The sequence below is a fragment of the Sorex fumeus genome, unplaced genomic scaffold, assembly GCF_029834395.1.
Source record: "Sorex fumeus unplaced genomic scaffold, SorFum_2.1 ptg000033l, whole genome shotgun sequence".
NCBI lineage: Eukaryota > Metazoa > Chordata > Mammalia > Eulipotyphla > Soricidae > Sorex > Sorex fumeus.
The window spans coordinates 14,629,109-14,656,926 of NW_026606090.1; the positions used below are offsets into that span (position 1 = coordinate 14,629,109).

Sequence of the window (27,818 nt, forward strand, 5' to 3'; positions counted from 1 at the left end):
GTTAGTACTTTTACATTATTTTTAATATGTGACCATATTTTAAAAAGTCATTTTTATCACTATGGTTAGGTTACTGAGGAAAAGGCCATACTTAACCAGAACTAAAACATAATAAATTTCATATTTTGATACTTCCTATATTTAAGAAAAATGTTGTTTCAATTAAAAAATATGAAAAAGGTCAAATTTTAAACTATGACATAGTTTAGTGGTAGAACACCTGCCTTGCTTATGTGAGACCCTGAATTTGAGGTCTGATCTTTGGCAGTGCAAAAAATTAATAAATGAAAATCTGAACTCTCATTAGACTGTAAATCTTTTAATTTTTCACATTAGCATGTAACTTATGAGTAATTCTCATGCAAAAAATTTCTTTCTGACCAATTTTTACTTCTTTAATTATTAGTTCTCACATTAGTGTACTATGAAGCTGGGGAGCAAAAAGCAGGATGAGGATCCAGAGAGATTACAATGGGCAGGATGCTTGTCTTGCACCATATGGTCTCCCGAGCCATGCCAGGAATGAAACCTAAACATAGAGCCAGAAGTAAGCCCTGAGCACCTCTGGGAATGACTCGAAAACTAAAGAACAAAAAGAGACATGATGAAACTCAGAAAAGTGAAGGCCTGGAGTGTAAACTCAGATCAACATGACTGACAACACACATCTCAAAAATGAGATAACCTTGATGTGGAGAATAACTGCAACCATAAAACTTCAAGTAATTCGTGAAACAGTGCCATACCAAGAGCTGATATACCTAAAACAAATCTAAATATTGGAGCTTCCTAGTATGAAGGGAAACATACAAAGCCAGTCTAGAATGATCGTCTTTGAAATTTTGCCAAAGAAGTCTGAGCTGGAAGATTTATCCTATTCTAACTCAAGTTGAGGGGGTTTGTTTCCTGCTTTTTTCTTTAATTCAATCCCTCCTATACATCTCAGTTCAAAAATTCTTCGGGTGGGCTTGTTCTTCTACGGAGGTCACACCTCGCTGTCTTCTCAGTGGATACTTGAGGCAATGCTCCAGGGATCATCTGTGATGCCAAGGATCATAGTGGGATTGGCACATGTAAGGTAAGTATCTTTACCTCTTGTACCCTCCAGCTCCAGAGGTAAAGATGTTTACCTTACATGTGCCAATATTTTTTCCTTAGTTGGCATGATAATTAGGGGCTTTTATGATTCCCAACATCCCAAACTCAGTCTATTAAAAAAAAAGGAGACCATAGATATAGAAGGCAAGGCACTTGCCCTGCATAAGGCTGTGGTTGTTGGTGGGTGTGACCCTGGTTCAAATTCTTGGTACCATGAGCACTGTCAGGGATGACCACTAAGCACAGAAACAGAAATAGCCCTGGAGCACTGCATAGCATGACTCCAAATCCCAAGATAAATTAATTTCAGTTTTTTTTACATTAAAACTTGATTTCTGGGACCAGAGAGACAACAGAAAGGGTTATCTGCTGATCATAGGCACAGTGCTCACAGCATCTTCTCCTCCAATAACCCACCCCTGATTGACTTTGCAGGCAGCTGCTCCCCCTTCATCCCCTGCCCCTGCTGACCCTACACACAACTCCTCCTCCAGTTCCCCACCTCTGCTGAGCCTGCACACAGCTCGTCCTCCAATCCCCCAGCCCCAGATGACCCTGCATACAGCTACTCCTCCAATGCCCTGCCACTGCTGACTCAGCACACAGCTCCTCCTCCTTCAACCCATGCCCCTGCTGACCCTGCACACAGCTCCTCCTCCAATCACCACCCCGTATGATTGCTTTCTATCCTTTCACTCTAATTTTGCATTTATCCTGAGAGTTTATATATGTTTCTTGTATGCAGCAAATCGATTCCTTCTTGATCCATCCAGCTATTCTATGCCATTTTATAGGGTAGTTTAGTCCATTGACAATCAAGGGATTACTGACAAAAAGGGCTATGTTGCCATTTATGTGGGTGTATATGTGTGTGGGCACAATGTGAGTGGGCACAAACATGATCCAGTTGTTTTTGCAAGAACATTTTTTTATAAGCAGCTTTTCATTAATTCTTGCAGCAATGGTTTAGTTGTTGCAAATCTCTTGTTTGTCTGAAAAAAAAATCCTTATATCCCCCTCAAGTGTAAATGATAACTTTGCAGGGTAGTGCACTCTAGGCTGGAAGTATTTTTCAGTCATTACTTTAAAAACGCCATTTCACTCTTTCCTGGTTTTTAAGAGGTCATATTGAAGGTCTGTTGTGATTCTTATATTGTTTCCCTTATATTTGTGTTTTCTTCTCTCTTGATGCTTTAAGTGGTTCACATTTGTCTTTTTCTTTTACCATCTTGATTCCTATGTGTGTTCTTTGGTTTGATACTCTGGGTATCTTGAATCTCTGCAGGAGCTTCTCTCAAGATATCAGGAAAATTCTATTATTATTTCTTTGACCAGCTGTTCATCCCTTTTACCTTTGTACACTCCTTTTGGTATTCATGTGATTTGGTGATCGTTTCTCTTGCAATTAATAAGAATCTTTCATTCTCTTTCTTTTTCACTTTGTCACTGGTGATGGCTAGTCTTTTATATACAATATCATGGATATGGTCCTCTGTATGTTGAATTCTGTTGCTGTGGCTGGCAACTGTATTTTTTAACTCCTTCAATTCTATTTGTATGGACTTTTTGATACTCTGGAGACCCTTGAAACTGGTAGGGGATACTGCTGCACAGATATGGTTTTGGTTTTGAGTGGGATTTGGGAAAGACTTGTCCATCTAGAGGACCCAGGACGAGATTAAAGAAGGCAAAAGGAGTCATGGGGAGAGATAGGGGCTGGTGACCTTGGTACACCTGGATGATGAGAGTCCAACATCAGTTTTCTGGATTCTTGGGGGTGTGCCCTGGGTTCAACAGAAGTTTGGGAGGGGCTTTCCTAGTCTGGGGGGGGGGACCTAGTACAAGGAGCTGTACCTCCTCATCACCAAATGAACAAGGCCTCTTCATATAACAGAATCATCCATGTCGTCACAAACATCATTATTCAGAAGTCACCTCTTTTTAATGCTATCTATAGGAACCACAGCATTTGGAAGCAACCAGTCAAAATTCACTTATTAAAATATGGGCACCCTATCCCTAAATTAAAAAATTGTTCAGAGTTTATTCATAAATATGACTTTAGCTTAATCAAATACTCCCCTGCACTTCTAGATAATATTAATCTATTTCAAAGCTTCCCAAATTTACTTGGCCTACTACCCCACTTTCAGGGAAAAAAAAATCACTCAGTGACCACTGGAAACCCATCACCTTTAATTTAAGCATAAAACCAGACAATGGTCCTCAACTGCAAATTTGTGTATACTATCATCCCCTGAATCAGTCCAGAAATCTCCAGAAGGCAGTATCAACAACTTAGAGAGACACTGACCTAGTTAGAGAGTAATCTAGATTTTATCTTCTAGCTTTTCTATATTCTGAAAAACAAGAATCTTTCAGATTATTTTCTGTTTTGATACTATCAATTTTCTAATATCTCCTTTTAGTGTCACCTATTCTGTCTTCCAATTCTTAAAAATGTGTGTTGTCATTGGTCTACCATAGCTGTTTCTCTTTTGTTCAGTAATGCATATCAGCTCTACACAGTGTACACATTTATGTTGCCTGTATGTGGTGCCAGAGATTTGATCCAGGTTTGGCAGGATGCAAAGCACTTATTTCAATCCCTGTACTGTCTCTCCAGCCACACAATCAATAGAATGCACTCTAAGTATTTTCTACTAATACTCTGCCCATCACAAACCCTATGATAAGTATTGTCATTCCTAATTTGCAAAGAAAGAAAAAACAGGAAAACAATAATTTTACAGGCATACTGCTTCTAAATGGTAGAATTATGAATGAAGTTTGGGCTAGGCAGTTTGTATTACAAACTTCAAAGCTCATAAACATATGTCACAGGTTATGCTTCAGGCAAAATGATACAAAAGAACAGTGGATTTCAACCACAGATGTAGAGAACACTGCTGATCCATAAATATAAAGAGCACCATGGTATAGAGAAATGTTAATGTCTATTTTACAGAGGAACAGGAACCCATGAGCATAAGTCCATAAGTGCTAAGGCGACCGAGGGTCTACATTGTCAGCTGTGCAGACCTGATGATTTAGTGCTCTGGCAGACATTGGTGGGGTCACCAGGACTACACCTAGTGTATCTCAAGGGGCTGTGAAGGGACCAGGAATAGAACTCTGGGGGTCACATATTGAAACCATGCCTGACAACTTAATGAGCACTCTCTCCAACCTCCCAAATGTCTAATTTTTAAGAGATGTTCATATAACTGGCTGGAGCGATAGCACAGTGGTAGGGCATTTGCCTTGCACGCTGCCAGCCTGGCCAAGCCGGGTTCCATTCCTCCACCTCTCTCGGAGAGCCCAATAAGCTACTGAGAGTATCTCGCCCATGCAGCAAAGCCTGGCAAGCTACCCATGATGTATTCAATATGCCAAACACAGTAATAACAAGTCTTAAAATGGAGACACTACTGGGCCCGCTCGAGCAAAACTGATGAACAAGAGGAGGACAGTGTTTTGTTTTGTTCATATAACTAATGGGCTCGAGTGATAGCACAGCGAGTAGGGTGTTTGCCTTGCATGTGGTCAACCCAGGTTCAATTCCTCTGCCCCTCTTGAAGAGCACAGCAAGCTACTGAGAGTACCTTGCCCACACAGCAAAGCCTGGCTAGCTACCCGAGACATATTCGATAAGCAAGAAAACAGTTAAAACAAGTCTCACATTACTGGTGTCCGCTCGAGCAACTCGATGAACAATGGGAGGACAGTGCTACAGTGCTACAGTTCATATAACTAGACACACTTAGGTTATTTACATAACAGTATACACAACAGAATTTTCATAAATTTTCTTTGCATAAACTCTCTTTGTAAACTCATTTTTTAAAAAATACTAAGAGAAGAAGGAAGGAGGATAGAATGGAAAAAGAGAGGAAGGGGGAAAAAGAAAAGGGCTGGAGAGATAGTATTGCAGGTAGGGTACTTGCCTTGCATGTGGCCAAACCAGGTTTGATCCCTGGCAACTCTATCACTGAGTCCTGCCAGCAATGATTCCTGAGTCCACATCCAGGAGTGTTGTCCTGAGTACCACCAGGTGTGACCAAAAAAACCAGAAGTATCTAGTATATGCCAGTCATACTTACAGATGCTGCAAATGCAGCAGTAACTACTTATGAGCAGTATCATTTATTTTTATTTTGGGCCACACCCAGTCAGTGCTCAGGATTCACTTGTTGCGGAGCTCAGGAGACCAAATGGCATACTAGAGGTATGTACTATCACTGTACTATCACTTCAAATCACTATTTTTCTTAGTTTTTGACCAGTTTCTGTGAAAACAAAGAATATTTCCCAAGATAACTTAAACAGCTACAAATAAGAGTAAATATCTCTATTGCTTGAATGGCAAAATTTCAACTCCCGTGCCTTGTCTCTCAATTCTTGCCTCCATCATTCTCTCTCTCTCACTCTCTCCCGCTCTCTCTCTCTCTCTCTCTCTCTCTCTCTCACATACACACACAAAGCCACAACTTTATACAGTATGTTAATTTTTTATCATGTCCACAAAATTTCTTTGTTCATTTTGGACCATCTTTTTAAACCATAATATATACTATCACTTCAAAATTTGTATATCAAGACTGAGACAGTAAAGAAAAAATTAAATAATGAACGAATCCTATATGATGAATGTCCTGTACATTACTACAAAAAATACATACATAGAAACATACCATAAAAACAGAATTGTAAGTAATATGAGTTTTGTTTTATTCGTTTTGGTCCTTGGACTACATGCAACAATGGTAATGGATTATTCCTGGCTCCGCACTCAGGAATTACTAAAATAATCTGAGTAATTTTCACTTCTGAAAATTTCTGGACCCACTAAAAGTTCAAAATGCAAGTGGACACAGTACTAATCACAGAGAACTTACGAAAAACTTTCCCTTGGTAAAATATATTTGTTGCTCTTTTGTTTATTACCCATTTACTTTCCCTGCATACTGCATGGAATATACAATCAAATATTTATTAGGCTTTTTATTTACATAAGTGCTTTTGAACTACAGAATCATTGGTTGTGGGGGAAGTGGAGGTTCCCAGAGGCCTGAATACAACCGATGGTTCAGATTGAGCAGTGACTTCAGAAAAAAGTAAAGGGGGAGGGTTGTCATACACAGTTTTTATAAATGCTTTCCTTAAAAAAAAAAAAAGCAGCTATGGTCATCTATCCACCCTGTCCCTCACAGAGAATTATTCAGGCAATATTTGAGTGTATGGGGGGAAACCAGTTCCCTTCCTTCAATATTATGATCATAATATCATGATGAATTCATCGTAATATCAGCTAAAAATACATACTCTGTAAAAAGCAATATCCCACACCATAATTCCAAAATAAAGTTGAAATATCCTCAAACCCAAAAATGACAAGGGTGCATGACCAAGCTGCACCATCCTGTGTTAGACTGCCTCTCCATATGCAAGTGTCCTGAGTGACAACATCTGATTCCTGGCCTAAATGCCACAAGGTGTCAAAACAGATGCCAGGCAATTTCTAATTATTTGACACAAAAAGCTGGAAGAAGAACTCAAACCAGAAAATAGTTGACACTTATATTCTGTGACTTACAAAGAATGTTCTGATATTGTGGGATAAATAAAAAAATCACTTTCATTAATATATTAATTCCAGTTATATTTCTTCTAAAGCAAAAACTACACATCAGATTATCAAGTTAAATATTTTAAAGTTTTAACACAAGAATATATATGTGTATATATGTGTGTGTGTGTGTGTGTGTCCACCCTTATACCAAATTAACTCAATTTAACTATTCTAGCACATAGCTTATTAAAAATGAATAATTCACTGCATAGCACGGTGCTCTAACAAGTTTTTACTCATATTTTATACTTTGAATTAAGATATTAAATACTAGAACTCTGGTTTTATAGAGGAAGAAGAAAAGGTACGGATAGGGAGAGAGTGGGAATGGGGAAAGGAAACAAAGAGAAATAAATTACTAAACTAATACGTAAAAAAAAATCCATGAAGAAAAAAAAAGGCAAAACCAAAAACATACCAGTCTGTGACTTCCTCTCGGAAAATATACTCCTTCCTTCAAGGTCTGCAGAAAATAGAATTCACTTTCACACCACTTTTAAGATTCATTTTAAAATTTTAAAATTACTCTTTCAACTATAATCAAATAACCTAGATAGCTTGGGTTTTACATTCTGAACCCCTGTACTTTGAACTAGGACTGATAAAATAAAATTAAAACATATTTAAGTTAAAATTTTAAGTCTAAAAGATCTTTACTCTCTTTATATAAAGAAAGTGTATGTAGCAATAACAGCAAAGATGTAAGCTTTTCCTTGTCCTTATCCATCAAAGATATTGAAAGTTCTGACCATACTGGCTTTTGGTTCTGCTGTGAGAGATGGTAAATGCTGCAATCTGCCGCAGTGCCCCCAGTTCTACAGCACCCAGATGTTCCTACACCTTGTCACAGTGTTATCACATGTTAGTCACTTTATAGCAGCCAAAACACTTACAAAGTAACTCACATTAATTGCACTTAAAATCTGTCCAAATTGGAGGGGGCTGCCCAAATTGGAGTCGAGCTACAGCGCGTGCCTGGAACACACTTACTTGCCTGGAACACAGTTGACCTTGGTTCCATCCCCAGGACCTCATATATTCCCCTGAATCCTGTCTCAGGAGTAACTCCTGGGCACAGCTTGTTGTGATCCAAAAGAGAACAAAACAACAACAAAAGATTGCCCAATTTGGGAGAGATCATGACTACAAACAAGGATACAATTCACTGCCCTCTCCCAATAAAAACATTACTTTACAATAAACTTACACAGATTTGCATGTGGAAAGCACTGAATGCTTAAAATGAAGAGGAAAAGTGAAGCTGGGTGATTCAATAACTTTCCCAAAGATAAAATGTCTCTCTGAGGTACAAAACTGACAATGAACCACACCTATGTCTTCAATTCTAAAGTGCTTCAAACAATATGTTACTAAAGGTCCTTTAATAAATCTGAAAAGGAAATCACTATTTATTTAAAAATAAATAGGGGCTTAGAGAAACAAACAGATCTAGAGTCAGATCTGAGTTTCATCAAGTTACATTATCTCTCAGTCTCAGTTTCCTCATTTGCAAATAATACCTGTCTCAAGCAAGGGGTTTTAATTGTGAAGATTAGAGAAAGCACATTACTCAGAAATAACCACTCTGCTCTTTTTAAAATTAAATGTCTTGGTGATATTTAGAGATAGTTTAGTGGCTATATGGTCCCCTAAGACACCAGGCATGATTCCTAAGTTTAGAGCCAGAAGTAACCCCCGAATACTACTTGGTGTGGCCCCAAAACCAAAAATGTTTTAAAATCTTAATTTAATTTAATGTTTTCCCCCATAATTCCTGTTTGCATAAAATACAGGTAGAAAAAAAAGTTCCCAGTAAACCCAGGAGTTATTATTATCAATACTAAACACACCACTTCTATCATGATAAATGCTCCAAAGTAATTTGCAAATTGGAGGCAGCAGTTAATAAAAATGTTTTTTAGAGAATAAAATGTTTATTATATATGCTTTCATCACACATCTCCCATTCCAACTGGTTCCTCAAGCCTATCTCATGGTGATTCAATATTTTTTTTTAAAGAAAAGAAAATGTCTTTGCTGACATTTATTTTCTTTTACCTGACAACCTGACATTTTTTCTTACCTGACAACAATATAGAACCCTAAAAGACATAAATTATAAACCATGTCAGACAACCAATAACTACCAATAACCAGCGTGCCCTAGAATATACAAATTCACTACCACCATTTCAACTAATTATTGAAATAGCTGAATAAAAGCCAACATGTTACCACAACACAAGCAAAAGTAATCCTTAAAAATTAGAACTTTTAGGGAAATATCTTTGCAGCCTTTCTAAACTTATTTATCTATGAATATTGTGTGTTGAGGACATTTATACAAAAATATAAATGTATTTTGTGTTACTTTTCCTTCGTCCCGGGTTCAATTCCTCTGTCCCTCTTGGAGAGCCCGGCAAACTACGGAGAGTATCCCATCTGCACAGCAGAGCCTGGCAAGCTCCCCGTGGTGTATTCGATATGCCAAAAACAGTAACAAGTCTCACATTTTGTTGTGAGACATTACTGGTGTCTGCTCAAGCAAACTGATGAACAATGGGAGGATAGTGTTACAGTGCTATAGAGGACATTTATTAACATTAAGAAAAATACAATGTGGAAATAACATACTTACTGCAATGCCTATTATCACAATATCCCAAAGAACTTTTTGTTAAAATCACTTGGGACAACTTCATCCCCATCACAGCCCTGAAGTTTAAGGAGCGAGCCACATTTCAAATAAGACTCCCAGGTTCTAACAAATTAAACTGCAAGAGTAGGCTTAGCATAATAAATTCCTCATTATAAAGACTCCCAGGAGCTCTCAAATTCATTATTTATAATAGTCACCTGTTAAGTATGTTAAATAGATTAATTTACCATGCCTAAAGATTTATGAATTCTTGAAGGCAGCGAATGTTTGAGAATCACACTTGTAAAAAGTATTACAAGCCAATGTCCACTGAATATACACATCCTCAACTAATTTTTTGTAATAATCTGGGTTAGCAACTGTCATCTGAAGTCTAAAAACGGGATCATGGGAACTTCTAATCTTACAATGGAATTGGGGTTAAAATCCCACAGAAGACCATATTTATGAAAAGAACCATTTTAGATCAAACACCCCTGAAATTCACGTGGAAAAATAAAACCCTACAAATAGCTAAAATAATCCTTGAGAAAAAGGAAAATGGAAGACAGCACCTACTCCAACTGGATGGGTACTCAATCACTGTATAACTGAAACCCAAGCACAAAAATTTGTAAGTCTACAACTATACCTCATGGTGTTTCACTAATAAAATTTTTTTTTTAAAAAAAAGCTACACTAAAAACCAGCACCAATTAAAACAGTATGGTATTGGAATAAAGATAGACCAACAAACCAATGGAATAGAATTTAATATTCTGACACAGACCCTAAAATATATGATCACTTAATCTTTGATAAAGAAGAGAGAAACATAAAGCAGAACGAGGAAAGACACTTCAACAACTGGTGTTACAAAAACTGAACAGCTACATGTATAAAAATGAACTCAGACCTCTAACAAATACGATGCACAAAAGTCACATCAAAATGAATTAAAGACCTCAATACTAGATCTAAATACATAAGACACATGAAAGAAAACATACACAGAACCTTCCATGACACTGAGGCTAAAGGCATCTTGAAAGATGAAACATCACTGACCAAGCAAGTGGAGGAAAACACAAAGAAATGGGACTACATTAAACTAATAAGTTTCTGCATCTCATAAGAAATGGTGACCATGATACAAAGACAATTGATAGGGGAATGGGGAAAAATATTTACCCAAAAACCATCAGATAAAGAGTTAATATCAAAGATACATAAGGCAAAAAAATGTATAAGGCACTGACAGAACTTTACAAAGAAAAGTAATACAAACCCCTTAAAAATGAGAAGAAATAAAATGAAATTTTCCTTAAAGAATAAATATAAATGGCTAAAATCCACATGACAAAAATGCTCTACATCACTAATCATCAGGGAGATGCAAATCAAAACAACAATGAGATATCATCTCACACCACAGAAACTGGCACACATCCAAAAGAACAAGAACAACCAGTGCTAGAGTGGATGCAGGGAAAAAGGAACTCTCCATTGCTGGTGGAAATGTTGTCTGGTTCCATCTTTTTGGAAAACAGTACTGGGAAATTGAGTTTTTCTATGATCGAGCAATACTATTTCTGAAAATATACCCTAAGGCCCAAAACACACACAACAGAAATTCTATCTGCATCCCCATGTTTATTACAGCCCTATTCACAATAGCCAGAATCTGGAAACAACGTGAGTGCCCAAGAAAAAAATGACTGAATAAAGAAACTATGGCACATCTACACAACGAAATATTACACAGCTATTAGGAAAAATGAAATGATAGAATTTGCTTATAAATGAATTGGACATGATACTCTTCACATGAAATGAGTTAGAAGGGCACAGAATGATTGTAACTCATCTTTGGGATAAAAAAATAGTATTTTATTAACCCAAGGACGGTAGAAACAAAGGCCTGGAGGACTGCTCCATGATTGGAAGCTTGCCACAAGTGTTGGAGGGACAAAGGGCAGTTAGGATAGAGAAGTGACAATGATGTTGGAAAAGATCACTTTGGACAGGAACTGACTGCTGAAAGTAGGCAATGCGATATACCTGATAACATTTCATCATCTGTATTGCAAACTGTAATCCCCAAAAGGCAGAGGAGAAGAGACAGCCAGAAAGAGAGAGAGAGAGAGAGAGAGAGAGAGAGAGAGAGAGAGGAGAGAGAGAGTGCCTGCCACGGGGGCAGGGGTGGGAGGCAAACTAATGACACTGGTGGTGGGAAATGGTGGGAAATGCATACCAGTAAAGGGACAGATACTGGGATATTATGTGACAGAAACCCAATCATAAACAACTTTGTTATGTGCATCTAATTTTTTAAAACGGAGAACAGTCAAGGACATCATAACAACTATCACAAAGTTTTTACAATTAGAAGCAGAACTTCCCCTTATGTAGCTCACAACTCAGAGCACCTAGATAAACATCACAAAACATCCTTCTGCTAGGAGTTAGCTTGGTCATAGCATCTGGAGTTCAGAGGATAGCAAACCAACTTTTAGGTGCAGAGAAACTTGAGAACTGTAGAAGAAAGTTTAGAGCCTTCTTTGAGATCCCATTGCAAATATGCATCAGAGAGACCAGGACTAATCACCTTCAAGTAATTCTCTAACATAGAGGGAGGGGGGAAGAAATGAAGTGGCTTAAATCTAAGAAACTCATCTCAAGAAAGGAGGACAAATATCAAGTTATGGAACTCTACCCAGGTATAGACAAGGTACTACTCAAAATCTATTCACCTATTCTACTAAAAAAAACTCTGCATGATACTCTCTATGTTCATCCATTTATGGAAATGGAGAGACTTTACCCTAACAGAACTTAATCTAGAGGAAAGAAGTAGTACAGACATTCGTATTTATCCAGGGCCAGAATTTAATATACAGTAGTTACCCCCATATAAACCAGAGAAAGCATTGAGCCTTTTCTAAAACAAAAAGCCCAGCCCAATGGACAAAGATTATCATTCCAGAAAGAATGAGAGAGTAACAATACCTTAAGTGACATGTGCCAATCCCCGACAAAACAAAATTGCCTCCTATTTTCACCAATGATTGCCGACTGCTAAGTAAAAGCCTAGAATTAAAACAGAACATTTGCTGAGACTAAGGAAAATGAGCAACAGACCTATCATTCCCAGCAGCCATACACACATACAGTTCTCTAAACAACAACAAAATAGCTGATTATAGCCCGGACCTGATCTAACTCAGGATTAGACAGTATGATGCTTTCAGGTCAACATTAATGTGACAGAGTTACTTAGAGATGATGCAGAAAATGTGTGATAGAAAATCCCCACCACTTGTTTAGAACAATATAAAATCAGTAGTGACTCTTTCAAGGTGGAGTAAGTGAAAATGAACCATAAGAGTTATGAAATCAGTCCCAAATGAGTATTACATATAACCTTCACACTGTATTACCAAAAGCTGTTCACTCGAGTCATCCTGAATAGGTTTGGCAGAACACCAGATGAAGGACAACCATGCGAGCATGTCAGTTTCTGAAAGGGATTTAGCACGATCAACAACATCCACATGATAACCAAACTCATTGAGGTTTCTCAGGAGTTCAAGATGCTGCTCTGTCTAATGTTCATTGATCTAAAGAAGGCCCTTGATTCTATTGAGAATGAAGCGGTCATCGAGGCCCTAGCCAAACAGAGCGTTCAATGTAAATATATCAGGATCCTCTGTGAGCTGTACTGCGGATTCACTACCAGGATCTCACCATTCTACAGGGAGGTGATCATTGATGTCAATAGAGGGGTTCGGCAGGGTGATACCATTTCACCAAAACTCTTCAGTGCCATCCGCAAGAATGTCATGCGACAACTGGAATGGGAAGGAATGGGAGTGAAGATAGATGGTTGGCAACTATACCACCTCCGCTTCACTGATGACATCATTCATATATATATATATATATATACATATATATATATAACAAGCAGCACAGATGCTGATCGACTTCGACAGTGAGTATGGAAAGGTCAGACCACGGTTGAATCTCACAAAGACAATGTTTATGAGAAACAGTCTCGTTCCTAACGTTCCATTCACTCTCAATGGGATGAACATCTCTGAATGCAATAGTTATGTGTACCTAGGTCAAGAATTCAACATGACGAATGACCTCGCACCTGAGTTGTGCAGGAGGAAGAGAGCGGCTTGGAACGCCTTCAAGAACATTGAAGAAATAGCTAAGAGGACAAAGAACCTCCAGCTCTGGCTACATCTCGTCGATTCCACTGTTCTTCCTGCATTAATGATCAAATGATAGGTTTTAGGATCTTCGTGTTCCTAGAACAAGAACGAGCAGATGCCATTGGGCTACATTAGCATGCAACAGGGACAAATGGAGATGTTACTGGGCCTGCTTGAGCAAATTGATGAGTAAGGGGATGTCAAGTGGTCAAGTGATAATGGACTATAGGTTGACTTTGAATTTAAGAGCAGATACAAACTCAGAAATTCATAGATAAATTTCATTATATTCTCAACATAAACATAGAAGACACAACTAAGAATAATGGGTGATATGGTACAAACTCTTCAAAGGACAATATCAAATTAGAGGGAAAAAATAATAGATAGCCAAATAAACAAAGATAAGCTTCACAAAATCCCAGAATCTATCTTAAAAAATGGTAATCAATTCCTTTAGTTCAATGATTTTTCTTGAAGTCAATGGAATAAATTTACCATAAAGACACAGAATGGCAAGAAGGATCAAAAAAGTGAATCAACCCATTTGCTGCTTTCAAGAGGCACATCTGATTTATTAAGATAAACACAGGTTCTATGTAAAAACTGGAGACCATGTAGTCAAACGACAGCTGCAGATGGTCAGTAGCCTAAAAGAGTCTGGAATGTCCATGCTAAAGTCTGACAAAACAGACTCTGAACTTAAAAAGTTCTAAGAAACAATAACATCACAAAATCAAGATTCCATATAAAGAAGATTTATGCACCAATATATAAAGCCACTCCTACTGGAATTGTAGAAAAAACAGCAACACAATAGTAGTAGTAGACTTTTAATGTTCCTCTTTTCACCAATGAAAAGGTCAAAAATATTTTTAAAAAAATAAATCAAGCCATGCCCATGAACTGCCTCCTGCACCAAATAAGCACATTAACCAGCCATGATCCAGAGATTCATGCATCTCAAAAGAGATAAATTGAAGAGATGCTTCCAGAACCCCATCAACCTGAGTCACCCATGGCACTCTGGAGTGGGGGCATGTGAATCCAGCAACTGCCCAAACAGAACCCTGGTGGCAGACAATCTCCACACTCCACAATCCCTGCCTGCCATGCTCATGGCCAGACTCCACTACTTGGTATGAGCCTCATGCAGAAACTGATCTGTTGAAAAACCCAGGTATGCAGGTTTTGCAGCTTAAATCTCTGACTCCCACTGAGTTGGGGATAGGCTACCTCCCCACCATCTCCTTGTTCTTTCGGAATCCTGGCAGGCACATCATGAACTGCCTCCTGCATCAAATAAGCTCATTAACTGGACATGATCAAGAAACTCATAAATAAATCTCTAAAGATATCAACAAGTTAATCTTATCATTGGCCACCCTCCAGATCACAAGGCTGCTTCTCCCAGATGGGAGCATAAAATGAGGCCCCCATAGCCATGCCACCGGAATCCATGCCAGGGTGTTTTCATTCGTGGTGCGCCAGAAGGGGGCAGGTGAGAGCCCCCCCTGCCCCAAGGGACCCAGCCCCAGCAGCTGACCTCCACAAACCAACTGCCGCCACACTCCAGACCACTCCCCACTGGCTCGGGCCAAGCCTCACAGATGAGTGAATATATTCCTGAACCATGCGGACACTATTGCAGCCACACAACACATTATAAGACACTCTCTACCCATTCTTTATGATTAACACACCATATTTGATGGTGTTCAGACAGTAGGCAACAAAATCATTGAGGAACATATATATGTACATATATGCATATATACATATTTTCAGATATATATACCAAAGCTCACAGCACCCAAACTTTAACAACTTAGTGATATCCTATAGAATGTATTAATGGCTCCTGCCAAAAAGAACAATCTTGACAGTTTCCTTATATGGATACATTTTTGTAATCATGTTCAGCAGTTCTTCATAACAGACAATAGAAAATATATTCTTTCGGTTGTGTTTGGAACAAGGATTGGATTTTGGGATGGAAACATCCCGAATTTGGTGGTGGGAAGGTAATGGTGGTGAGATTAGTGTTTGAATATTAAATGTAATCAAGTATTGTGAACTAACTTATAAGATAAAAAAATTTTAAAAAAGGAGATATCAACAAGTTATTAATAAGTTAATCAAAAAGGTATCTTTAGGTGCTTCCAGACCACACGCCAGACTCTGTTCTTCAGGGCATCCAAAGTCACATCCAGTTAAAAATTTTACTCCAGCTGTATGACTCTGATTAAAAAAATGTTGAATTCCTAGAGAACCTCACACTCTACACCATTGATAAACCAATAATAGCATACCACATTGAGTGGGATAAAATGCACAAAGCAACAAATCTTGGTTAAGAAAATACAAACACAGAAGGCTTAGCCTGTAATAACATGTTAGTAGTCTCGTCTACAAGGGCTTAGCAGCTCTATGGTGAGATACAACAATATTCACACTTTCTTCTAAGGGAATATTTTTTATCATTTTTCAGAATGATTAGCACTGTAGCACTGTCCTCCCATTGTTCATCTATTTGCTCAAGTGGGCACCAGTAACATCTCTATTGCGAGACTTCTTGTTACTGTTTTGGCATATTGAATACATCATGGGTAGTTTACCAGGCTCTGCCTTGCAGGCATGATATTCTTGGGAGCTTGTTGGGCTCTCTGAGAGGGGTGGAGGAATCAAACTGGGGTCAGCCTGGGTCAGCTTCATGCAAGGCAAACGCCCTACCTGCTGTGCTATTGTGTTCGCTTACAAGCAGCCAACATGGCCGACCCGAGTTCGATTCCTCCGCCCCTCTTGGAGAGCCCGGCAAGCTACCGAGAGTATTCGATATGCCAAACACAGTAACAACAAAGTCTCCAATGGAGACGTTACTGGGCCCGCTCGAGCAAATCGACGATCAACGGGAGGGCCTCGAGCAAATTGCTAAAGCAATATAAAATAAATTATTCAGGGCCTTCTAAAGAGCAGGCTTTAGAGGTGGTTGGGAAATTGGAAATAATGGTGATGGGAAGGTGCAATGGTGGTGGGATTGGTGTTGGAATGTTAAGTGTAATAAATCAAGAAAAACTTCATAAAAGGGCTGGAGCGATAGCACAGTGGTAGGGCGTTTGCCTTGCACGCAGCCAACATGGCTGACCCGAGTTGAATTCCTCCACCCCTCTCGAAGAGCCCGGCAAGCTACCGAGAGTATCTCGCCCACACGGCATAGCCTGGCAAGCTCCTCGTGATGTATTCAATATGCCAGACACAGTAACAACAAAGTCTCCAATGGAGACGTTACTGGGCCTGCTCGAGCAAATCGAAGAGCAACGGGAGGGCCTCGAGCAATTTTTTAAAAATAGAAGAGTGGTTAATAAATAAATTGGTTCATAAGAAAAATTAAAGAGTGTAGTTTAATAGGGATGCATGGGGTTCTATACTATCTACTCCCACAAAATTTATGCATTTTTTCATTAGTGGTCATCCCCAGAATAGACTACATGCTAAGATAGAAAACAAGTGTTCATGAATATCAAAAAGATAAAAATCACATCAAATATCTTCATAGACCTTAATGCTTTAAGGTTGAAAGAAACCACAAACAGAAAGCTAGGAAAAAGTCAAACACTTGGACACCAAAAAACACATGACTGCTCAAGAGGAAAGCAATGAATAAATTAAAAAGATTCTCAGAAACAAAGACATGATCTACTGAGCATACAAACATAACAAAATTTGTTAGAAGAAGAAGTTCATGATAACACAGGCACTTATCAAGAAACATTTAAATAAGCAAGCTAATTCAGGTATCAAGAAGCTAGAAAAAGAACAAAATTTACCCAAAATAAGTAGAGGAGGAAAAATAACAGGAAAGAGAAAGGAAAGAAATGATACAGAAATAAAAAATATATATACAAAAGATCAATCAAAGAGAACACTTTTCAAAAGAGAAAACAAGATGGACAACTCCTTAGGTAGATTTGTGTAAAACACAGAGAAAACACTAATATGTCAGATGAAGAAATGAAAGGAAAGATTTATAAAAGATACTATAGAATACAAAATATAATACTATGAATAATTTATGCCACTAAATTAGAGAACTAGAATACAAAAATGATTAGTATCCTAGAGTTTCTAAGGATGAAACAGGTAACTGAACCAAATCAATAGCTAATATGAAAATTGTGAAACAGCAATGAAAAGTCTCTCAAAACCAAGATTCATATGGCTTAACTACTAAGCTCTTTCCCCAAACAAGATACATTCAGCTCAACTAGTGAGTTCTTTCCAACTTTCAAAGAGGATCTATCTGCTTCTTTTATTTCTCAGTCATTTCAAGTAAAAGAAACAGGAGAAGCTCTTTTTAACAGTTACTATGAGACCAACATTATCCTGATATGAGAAACAGATGGAGACACCTCTGAAAAGGAGATTTCAAACCAATATCCCTGACAAAGAGACCTTATCAAAATCTTAAGTGAACAAAACTCATCCATACACCGAGCATATCATACAACATGACTAAGTAGACTTTTTTTCAGGAATTCAAGGACAGCTGAATATACCAAATCAATTGATGTGATACAACAAACCACATCGACAAAAAGAAAGAAAAAACAATCATAAAATCACGCCCAGTAGATGCAGATGCAGTTCAACAAAATTCAATTTCTGATTAAAATAAAATTTAATCAAAATAGGTATCTTAAAACAAAGAACTTGAGATAGTAAAGACCCTTTATCACAAATTCACAACGAATATCATATAGAATGATTTAAAAAAGGAAAGCTTTTACTCTAAGTCATAAGACATGAGTTCTCATTCTCACCATTATTATTCAACATAATATTAGAAGTCCTTGCCACAGTAGTTAGTCAATAAAGAGAAAAGAAAGGATTCAATTAGAAAAGAGGGACTGGAGACAGTATACAGTGAGTAGGATGCTTGCCTTGCATGCAACTGATCTGTGTCACGACACCCATCACAGTCTCTCAATCCCCTCCAGGAGTCATCCCTTAGTACTGCCAGGTATTGAGCCCCCAAAATCAAAACCAAACAAAACACAAAACTGGGGGGAAAAAGAAGTCACACACAATCAATGACATACTGCACACAGCAAATCCTGAAAACTGCATTAAAAAGCTTCTAGAAATAATATCTAATGTAAGCTACTACAAATTTCTGTTGAATTCCTATATGCAAATGAGTTTTTCAAATCCCATTAGCAAAAATGTAAAAAAATCAAAATACTTAGGAATAAACATAAAAACATAACAAAGAATATTTTTAAATGTTCTAACATAAACTACAAATTATTAAGATGTAGCACTGTAGCACTGCAGCACTGTCCTCCCGTTGTTCATTGATTTGCTTGTGCGGGCATCAGTAATGTCTCATAACACATTGTGAGACTTGTTGTTACTGCTTTTGGCATATCAAATACATCACGGGTAGCTTGCCAGGCTTTGCCGTGTGGGCAAGATACTCTCAGTAGCTTGTCAGGCTCTCCGAGAGGGATGGAAGAATCGAACCCGGGTCAGCTGCATGCAAAGCAAACACCCTACCCACTGCGCTATCACTCTAGCCCATTATTATTAAGAAAAATAGAAAAAAAATGAAACTAATTTCATGTTCATCACTTGGAAAAATTACTATCATTAAAATGATTCTCCTACCCAATGCATTATATAGATAAAATAAAATCCCTAATAAATCCCAACATCATTCTTCAAGGACAAGGAGCAAGTAATGTTAAAAGTTATATGTTACCATCTAGGTTCTTGAATCACCAAAGCAATTAAAGAGATGGGAGTCAGTGATAGAGGCCCCACACAAATCACACAGGAGCATCAAAGAAGGTAATATCCTTAAAGCCAAAGAGAAGATCAGCTACCCACCATCACATTAGGCCATTACTCCATTAGCCTATTCCAGTGAACATATCTCCAAAACTCAGAAAAACAGCAGTGAACAAAAGAATCAGTACAACCCCAAACTACAAGTACCAGGAAGTTCAGGCCAAAGAATAGGTCCCCTGAATCAGCGATAGAGGCCCCACACAAATCACACAGGAGCATCAAAGAAGGTAATATCCTTAAAGCGAAAGAGAAGACCAGCATCCAGAGTTCTCCCTGTGTCCCTGGCAGTGAGAGAGGACACAGATCATGTACTGGAAGGTTCCACCTCCAGAAAACCATGGCATCATGGGGCTATAGCACAGATCCCACCACAAAGAATAAATGAAGAAAAGAGCCCTGAAGACTTGACAAAGAATAACCACATACATAATCTCTCTGAAAAAGAATTCAGAGATGAAATGGTGAAGCTGTTTAATGAGCGCAAAGAAACAGTGGAACAGATATCCAATAAAACACAGGAGGATATGAAAGAAACAATGGGGTGGACATACAATAAAATACAGGAAGAAACTAGAGCAGAAATTTAAAAAAAAAACTACGAGCAGAAGTGTGATTAATAAAAAATTCAGTAGATGTAATTTAGAAAAAAACTATGGGTGCCCTCAACAGTATAATGATAACGGCAGAAGACAGAATCATAGAATCATTGAGCTTCAAGATGAGCTGCAGGAAAGCACCCAGACAACAACAGAAGATGGGAAAAGACCTCAAATAGCTGAAAGGTGGTTAAGAGACTGGAGTCCCAGAGGAACAGGGAGGCAACCCCAATGAGTTAGTAAGCGTTAAAGACATAATTGCCGCAAAGTTAGCACTGCTGGAGAATGCAGGCATCCTGATCCAAGAAGCCTAAAGAGTACCAGCTAAAAGAGACCCTAATAAAATACTCCAACATATAGCATACTAAGAAGCACACACACCATACTGTGGAGACACAATACTGCAAGCAGCAAAATCAAAGAAGGAAATCACATAAAAAGAAGCATCCTTTACAATTACAGCAGACTTACCAGATGAAACCTTAAGACTGTGGTGGGATATTGTGAAAAAAACACAACGAAATGAACACCTCACCAAGAATACTTTACCCAGATAGATTCTCACAGAGATTTGAAAAAACAATGCACAACTTCGTGGATAAACAACAGCTCAGGAAATTTAGACTCAAAACCAACGTTAAAATTACTGAAGGGGTGACTGTAAGACAAGACAAACCCCACAAGACAACAACCTTAGGATCGATGGCACAAAACCACAAGACAACAACCAATGGAAGGATGGCACAAAACCCCATGACAATAATCTCTCTCAATGTTAATGATCTAAATTCACTAATTAAGAGACATAGAGTAATAAAATTAATTTTAAAAAAATGAATCCGACATTCTGCTATCAGAAACACAGTTGAAAAATCAGAGCAAACACAGGCTCAAAGTCACAGAATGAAAAGCAATCCTTCAAGAAAACTCCCACAAAAAGCCGAGATGGCCATACTAGTATCCAAAAACATAGAATTCAGACTGAAAAAAGATTACAAGGAACAGTAAAAGTCATTTTAATTTGGGATGTATATATCAGGAAGAAATTACAGTAGCCTAAACACATGAACTAAGAGACAGAGTGGGAAAACGGATTTAAAAACTGAATCCACAACACCCAATAGGAGAGAGAGAACAAAAGGGAATGCCCTGCCACAGAGGCAGGATGAGATGGGGAGTACTGGGGGGTGGGAGGGACACTGGGATCCCTGGTGGTGGGAAATGGGCACTGGTGGAGGGATGGGTATTTGATCATTGTATAATTGAAACACAAGCACAAAAATTTGTAACTCTACAACTGTACCTCATGGTGTCTCACTAATAAAAATTTAAAAAATTTAAAAAATTAAAATAAATAAATAAAACTGAATCCAACATTCTTTTGCCTATAAGAAACACATCTCAACAATCAGAGCAAATAAAGACTCAAAGACAAAGTCTGGAAAACAATTCTTCAAGCAAACAACTCTTTCAAAAGGCTGGATTGACCATACTAATATCACAACATAGATTTCCGGCTGAAATAAAGGAGAGCACTGGCAGCAATACAATAGATGGAGACTTCAACATTGCCTTGTGTTCTCAGCAAGGGTATAGTGGCTTTGAAGAAATAAATGGATGAAAAAGTGCTAGTAGATATACACAGAGCGTTTTATCCCTCTCAAGCTAACTAAATATTATTCTACAGTGCACATCAAACATTCTCCAAGACAGACCACATGCTAGACTTACTTCACTAAACTTACATCAATAAAATCAAGAAGACAGATTGTACCAGCTATCTTTTCAGACCATGATGCACTAGAAATAGAAGTTTATCACACAGAGAAAGAGATAATCGAATCAAACACTTGGAAATTAAACAGCTCACTAATGAACAACCAGTAGGAGAGAGAGGAAATCAAAGAAGAAATCAAAATGTTACTTGAAACAAATGAGAACAAGGACAATGAGCTACGAGAACCTATGGGACATAGTAAAAGCAATGCTCAGAGGAGGAGTGGTGCCTCCAGCAGGTCAACCTGTAACTGCGGGGCGAGTGCATCAGCAGCCTGATGGAGTCTTCAGGCTTCCTGATAGTCTCAAAATGCAGCTGTGCCTTCAGCTGGACCCTCAAAACTTGGGACCAAGTTTACCAAGAAATTAAATGGCCAAAAGCTAGGTATGTGAGAGCCACACCCACAAACCACCTCTGACTCAGCAATATAAGCTTATTTATTGGCCTTATTTCAGAGACCCATATATCTCGAAAGAGATTAAAAGCCGCAGTTAGGACCGGTGGTGTGGCATGCTGCAGGTGAGCAGGCGTGCCCTGCAGGGAATATGCCAATAGTTTCTCTGGAAATATGGAAGCAAGAGCCATGATCCAGAAAACACAAAAGAATCTTCAAACCAAGCAGCTCACTGCGGAGATGCCTCTGGACTTTAAACCAGGCCTACTTCATCAGGGTGCCTCAGATGGGAGTAGGCATGATTCTTCCACCTGCCCCCTAAAAACCCCAGCAGCTGTCAACTTCCAGAACCCAATGAGAAATGCAGGTATTCAGGTTCAGTGATGACAAACTCCCAGGCCTCAAGGATAGGGGATGGGCCAGAGCCTCTCATCCCCCCTTCCCCATGGGACCTTGAGGTCATGCCCACAAACTGCCTCTAGCTGCTACTTAAGCTCCTTAACGACCATTATCCAGAGACAAACCTCAGAACCAAGGAGTTCTCTGCAAAGATTTCTCCAGACCCTAATTATTTAAAAGTTTAGAATTCCAGGAGCATGTGGCCACTCTTGCAGTCGCACAATATGTTATGCTATTCATAACAAGCAGAGGGGAAGGATGGAGGGGATACTGGGGACCATGGTGGTGGAAGAAGTACACTGGTGGAGGTTTGGTTGATTGATCATTGTATGACTGAAATTCAAAAGGAAAGCTCTGTAACTATATCTCACGGTGATTAAAAAATAATAATAATTTTAAAAATGGAGGAACAAAGTCTTTGACATCATTAAATAGAGTTTAAATCTTATTTAAGGTATCAATACTTTTCTGTCACTGCTGTAATTAATGTTGCCTTAGTTCTTCTATTCTAAATCACTGGGGTGAACCTATTTATTTTGACAAATTGTTGGCTTAAATTAAAATAAAATTTATTGCTCTTATATAGAGATCATCATAGTATAGTTTTTGGTCACTTTATGGAGCTTTGTGTCCTATTAAATGTTCAGAATCAGACAATATTTTTAAGTGGGTAAAAGAGCAGTGTTCAGATGCAAGTTTATAACCCTGAAGTGCTCTATCAGGAAGGAAGGAAGGTACGCACCCATTATTCACTGGATAGGGAGGCAATATCACAGATATACAATGCATTGATGGAACTTTACAAGAAAAAGGCATCCAAGTTCATCAAAAACTGGGAGAAGAAATGAACAGAATTTTTCTCAAAGAAGATATTCAATCTCCCTCTTCGTCCCCCAAGCTGTGCTGGTCTTCTCCCAAACCCAAGTCAGTTTATCTGCTGGTATTTGAAACCAGGACTGGGATTTCTCTCTGCAAGCGCCCCAGGCATCCTGTTGGACACTGGGAGAAAAGCAGCCTGAGCCTCTGCCTCTTCCTCTTCTTCCCCCAAGCTGTGCTGGTCTTCTCCCTAACCCAGGTCAGTTTCTCTGCCAGTATTCGAACCCGGGTCACGGATTTGTCCCTTAAAGCCACCCAGGTGTCCTCTCAGACGTTGGGAGAAAAGCAGCTCTGAGCCTCTGCCTCTTCCTCTTCATCCCCCAAGCTGCGCTTTTCTTCTCCCGAACCCAGGTCAGTTTATCCGCCAGTATTCAAACCTGGAACTTGGATTTCTCCCTGCAAGCCTCCCAGGCATCCTCCTGGACAATGGGAAAAAAGCAGCCCAGAGCCTCTGCCTCTACCTCTTCATCTACCAAGCTGTGCTGGTCTTCTCCCCTACCCAGTCTTTACTCCCCCCACACACACCAGGTACCCATGGGGGCGTGGCCTTTTCAGAAGTAGGCATGGTTTAAGTAGAAGTGGGCATGGCCTAATTTTAGGCCGGCCAACGTTCACGTGGCCACAGATAGTTTAGCCATACCAAGGAACCTAGTCCCCATACCTACACACCAACATGAAGAAACAACGCAAATCCCCACCACATGGGGAGGACAACAAAAAGAATCCAGAAGCCCCTGTAGATACTGCTCACCTAAGGGACCTCTCTGACAAAGAATTCAGATATGAAGTCATGAAGATGTCCAATCAACTCAATGAAACAGTCAGATAGATATCCAGTAACATGACAGAAAAAAATCGACAAATTACGGGAAGAAATGAGAGCAGAAATGTCACGTAAAAAAGATTCCGTAGATGAAATAAAAAACTTAGTCTGTGCCTCAACAGTAGAATGATCACAGCTGAAGAGAGAATCAGTGAGCAGGAAGGTCAGCTGCACTAAGCCAACAGGCAACAACAAACAGTGGCAAGGGACCTCAAAATAGCTCTAGAGAGAATCAGAGTCGTAGGAGATTATTCCAAGAGGAACAACTTTAGAATCACTGGAGTACAAGAAGCTCAGAGAAACAATCCCAATGAAAAAAACACGGTTAAACAAATCATTGCTGAAAAATTCACAGAGCTCGACAATGCAGCCATTCAGGTTCAAGGAGACCAAAGGGTGCCAGCTAAAAGAGACCCTAACAAAAACACTCTAAGACATATCATAGTAAGAATAATCAATGCTGCCGATACAGATACAATACTGCAAGCAGCGAGGTCAAAGAAGGAAACTACATACAAAAGAGCACCCCTTTGATTCACAGCAGACCTATCAGAGGAAACCCTCCAAGTCAAAAGGCAATGGCGGGATATAGTGAAAAAACTCACTGAAATGAATGTTTCACCAAGAATGCTCTATCCAGCTAAACTCTCACTCAAAATCGAAAGAACAGTACACTATTTTCTAGATAAAGAGCAGCTCAGAAACTTCATAGACTCAAAACCAAACCTAAAACAAGGGCTAAAGGGGCTACTATAAGAAGAGAAAAACCCTACAAGCACAACAGACCCATACAGAAAGATGACACAAAACCCCATAACAATAATCTCTCTCAACATGAACGGTCTAAACTCATCAATTATGAGATACAGAGTGACAAAATGGATTCAGAGACAGAATCCAACATTATGCTGCCTACAAGAAACTCATCTCAACGTCAGAGCAAACACAGACTCAAAGTTAAAGAATGAAAAACATTCCCTGCAAGCAAATAGCTCCTTCAAAAGAGCTGGGATGGCCATACTAGTATCTGACATCATTAACTTTAGGTTGAAAAAGATTAGAAGGGACAGCAAAACTATTTTCTCTTCATCAAGGGATACATACAACAGGAAGAAATCACACTCTTAAATGTATACGCAACTAATGATGGAACAGCTAAATATTTAAAATAACTGCTAACAGATCTTAAGGAGGACATTACTAGCAACACAATAGTATCTGGAGACTTCAACATCGCCATATCAACTCTGGATAGATCAACAAGAACAAAACTTAGCAAGGAAACATTGGCTTTGAAAGAAGAAATAGAAGAGAAAGGGTTTATAGACCTATACAGGGATTTACACCCCCAAAAGAAACAATACACATTCTTCTCCAGTGCATATGAAACATTTTCCAAAATAGACCATGCCCTAGGCCACAAAACATACCTGAATAGAATCAGGAAGATAGAAATAGTATCAACAATCTTTTCAGACCAAGATGCACTGAGAATAGAAGTGATTCACACACAGACATGGAGAACCAAATCAAACACCTGGAAATTACACGACTCAATGCTGAACAACAAGTGGATCAGGAAGGAAGTCAAGGACTGAATCAAAAGAAACTTGGAAACAAATGAGAATGAAGTCACAAATTACCAGAACTTAAGGGATGCAGCTAAAGCTGTATTAAAGGGAACATTTATAGTTCTGCAAGCATATCTCAGGATGGAAGAAAGAATACACAAAAAAAACTTTACTTCACAGCTCAAGATCGTAGCAAAGGATCAACAGAAAGAGCATAAAGCAGGCAGAAGGAAAGAGATCATAAAACTTAGAGCAGAAATCAATGACATGGAAACCAAAGAAACAATCCGAAACATCAATGAAACCAAGAGCTAGTTCATCAAGAAAATAAATAAGATAGAAAAATCACTAGCAACATTCAAAAAGAAAGAGAGAACCATAATAAATGGAATCAGAAATAAGAATGAGGATATCAAAACAGAAACCAAAGAAATTCAAAAGATCATCAGAGACTACCTTGAAAGTCTGTATGCCATGAAACAAGAGTACCTAGAAGAAATGGCTAAATTTCTGGTTTCCAAAAATCTCCCAAAGCTGAATCAAGAAGATACAGAGTACCTGAATAAACCTATAAACATCAAGGAAATTGAAACTGTAATCAAAAATCTTCCTAAAAACAAAAGCCCAGGTCCAGATGGATTCACTAGCAAATTTTTCCAAACATTTTAAGAGGACTTATTGCCAGTTCTTCTCAAGTTTTTCCAGGAAACTGAAAAAACAGAAACTCTCCCAAACAGTTTCTATGAAGCCCATATCTCTCTAATACCAAAAGGAAACAAAGACACCACAAGAAAAGAAAACTACAGGCCAATATCACTGATGAACAAGGATGCGAAGATTCTCAACAAAATGCTAGCAAATAGAATTCAACAACTCATCAAAAAGATCATACACCATGACCAAGTGGGATTCATCCCGGGGATGCAAGGATGGTTAAACATTCGGAAATCAATCAACATAATCCATCATATCAACAAAAGAAAAGATAAAAAGCATATGATCATATCAATAGAAGCAGAGAAAGCATTTGACAAGATCCAGCACCCATTTATGATGAAAACCCTCACCAAAATGGGGATAGAGGGGACTTTCCTCAATATAGTTAAAGCCATCTACCACAAGCCTACAGCAAATATCATCCTCAATGGGGAAGAACTGAGAGCCTTCCCCCTAAGATCAGGGATGAGACAAGGATACCCACTCTCTCCACTACTGTTCAATGTAGTACTGGAAGTACTTGCAATAGCGATTAGGCAAGAAAAAGATATTAAGGGTATCCAGGTAGGAAAGGAAGAAATCAAGCTCTCACTATTTGCAACTGATATGATACTATACTTAGAGAACCCTAAAACCTCTACCAAGAAACTCCTAAAATAATAGACTTGTATAGCAAAGTTGCAGGCTATAAAATCAATACCCAAAATTCCATGGCTTTCCTATACACAAACAGTGAAAGAGAAGAAAGTGACATGAAGAAAACAATCCCATTCACAATTGTGCCCCAGAAATCAAGAACCTAGGAATCAGCTTAACTGAGGAAGTAAAGGACCTGTACAAAGAAAATTACAAAACTCTACTTCAGGAAATAAAGAAAAGGTTCGAGGAAATGTAAAAATATTCCCTGTTCATGAATTGGGAGAATTAACATTGTCAAAATGGCAATACTTCACAAAGCACTGTACAAATTCAATGTGATCCCTATTACGATACCCATGACATTCTTCAAAGAAATGGAGCAAACACTCCTGAAATTAATATGGAATAGTAAGCTCCCATGAATAGCTAAAGCAATTCTTGAGAAAAACAAAATGGGAGGAATCAACCTCCCTAACTTCAAACTGTACTATAAAGCAGTAATAATTAAAACAGCTTGGTACTAGAACAAAGGCAGAGCTGCAGACCAATGGAACAGGGTTTAATATACTGACATCTTCCCTCAAT

The 27,818-nt window shown here is 38.6% G+C and overlaps 1 protein-coding gene across 4 annotated transcripts in view; it reads right to left on the bottom strand.

Moving 5' to 3' along the window:
• PSD3 (pleckstrin and Sec7 domain containing 3) overlaps positions 1 to 27,818 on the bottom strand; it is a 488,844-nt gene that overhangs the window by 301,671 nt on the left and 159,355 nt on the right. The window contains exon 2 of one of the 4 annotated variants that reach the window (XM_056116953.1): positions 7,149 to 7,193. The exons of the other annotated variants lie outside the window; for them this stretch is intronic. The gene's annotated coding sequence lies outside the window, so the exon portion shown is untranslated. The remainder of the gene's footprint in view (positions 1 to 7,148; positions 7,194 to 27,818) is intronic. 4 annotated transcript variants of the gene reach the window in all.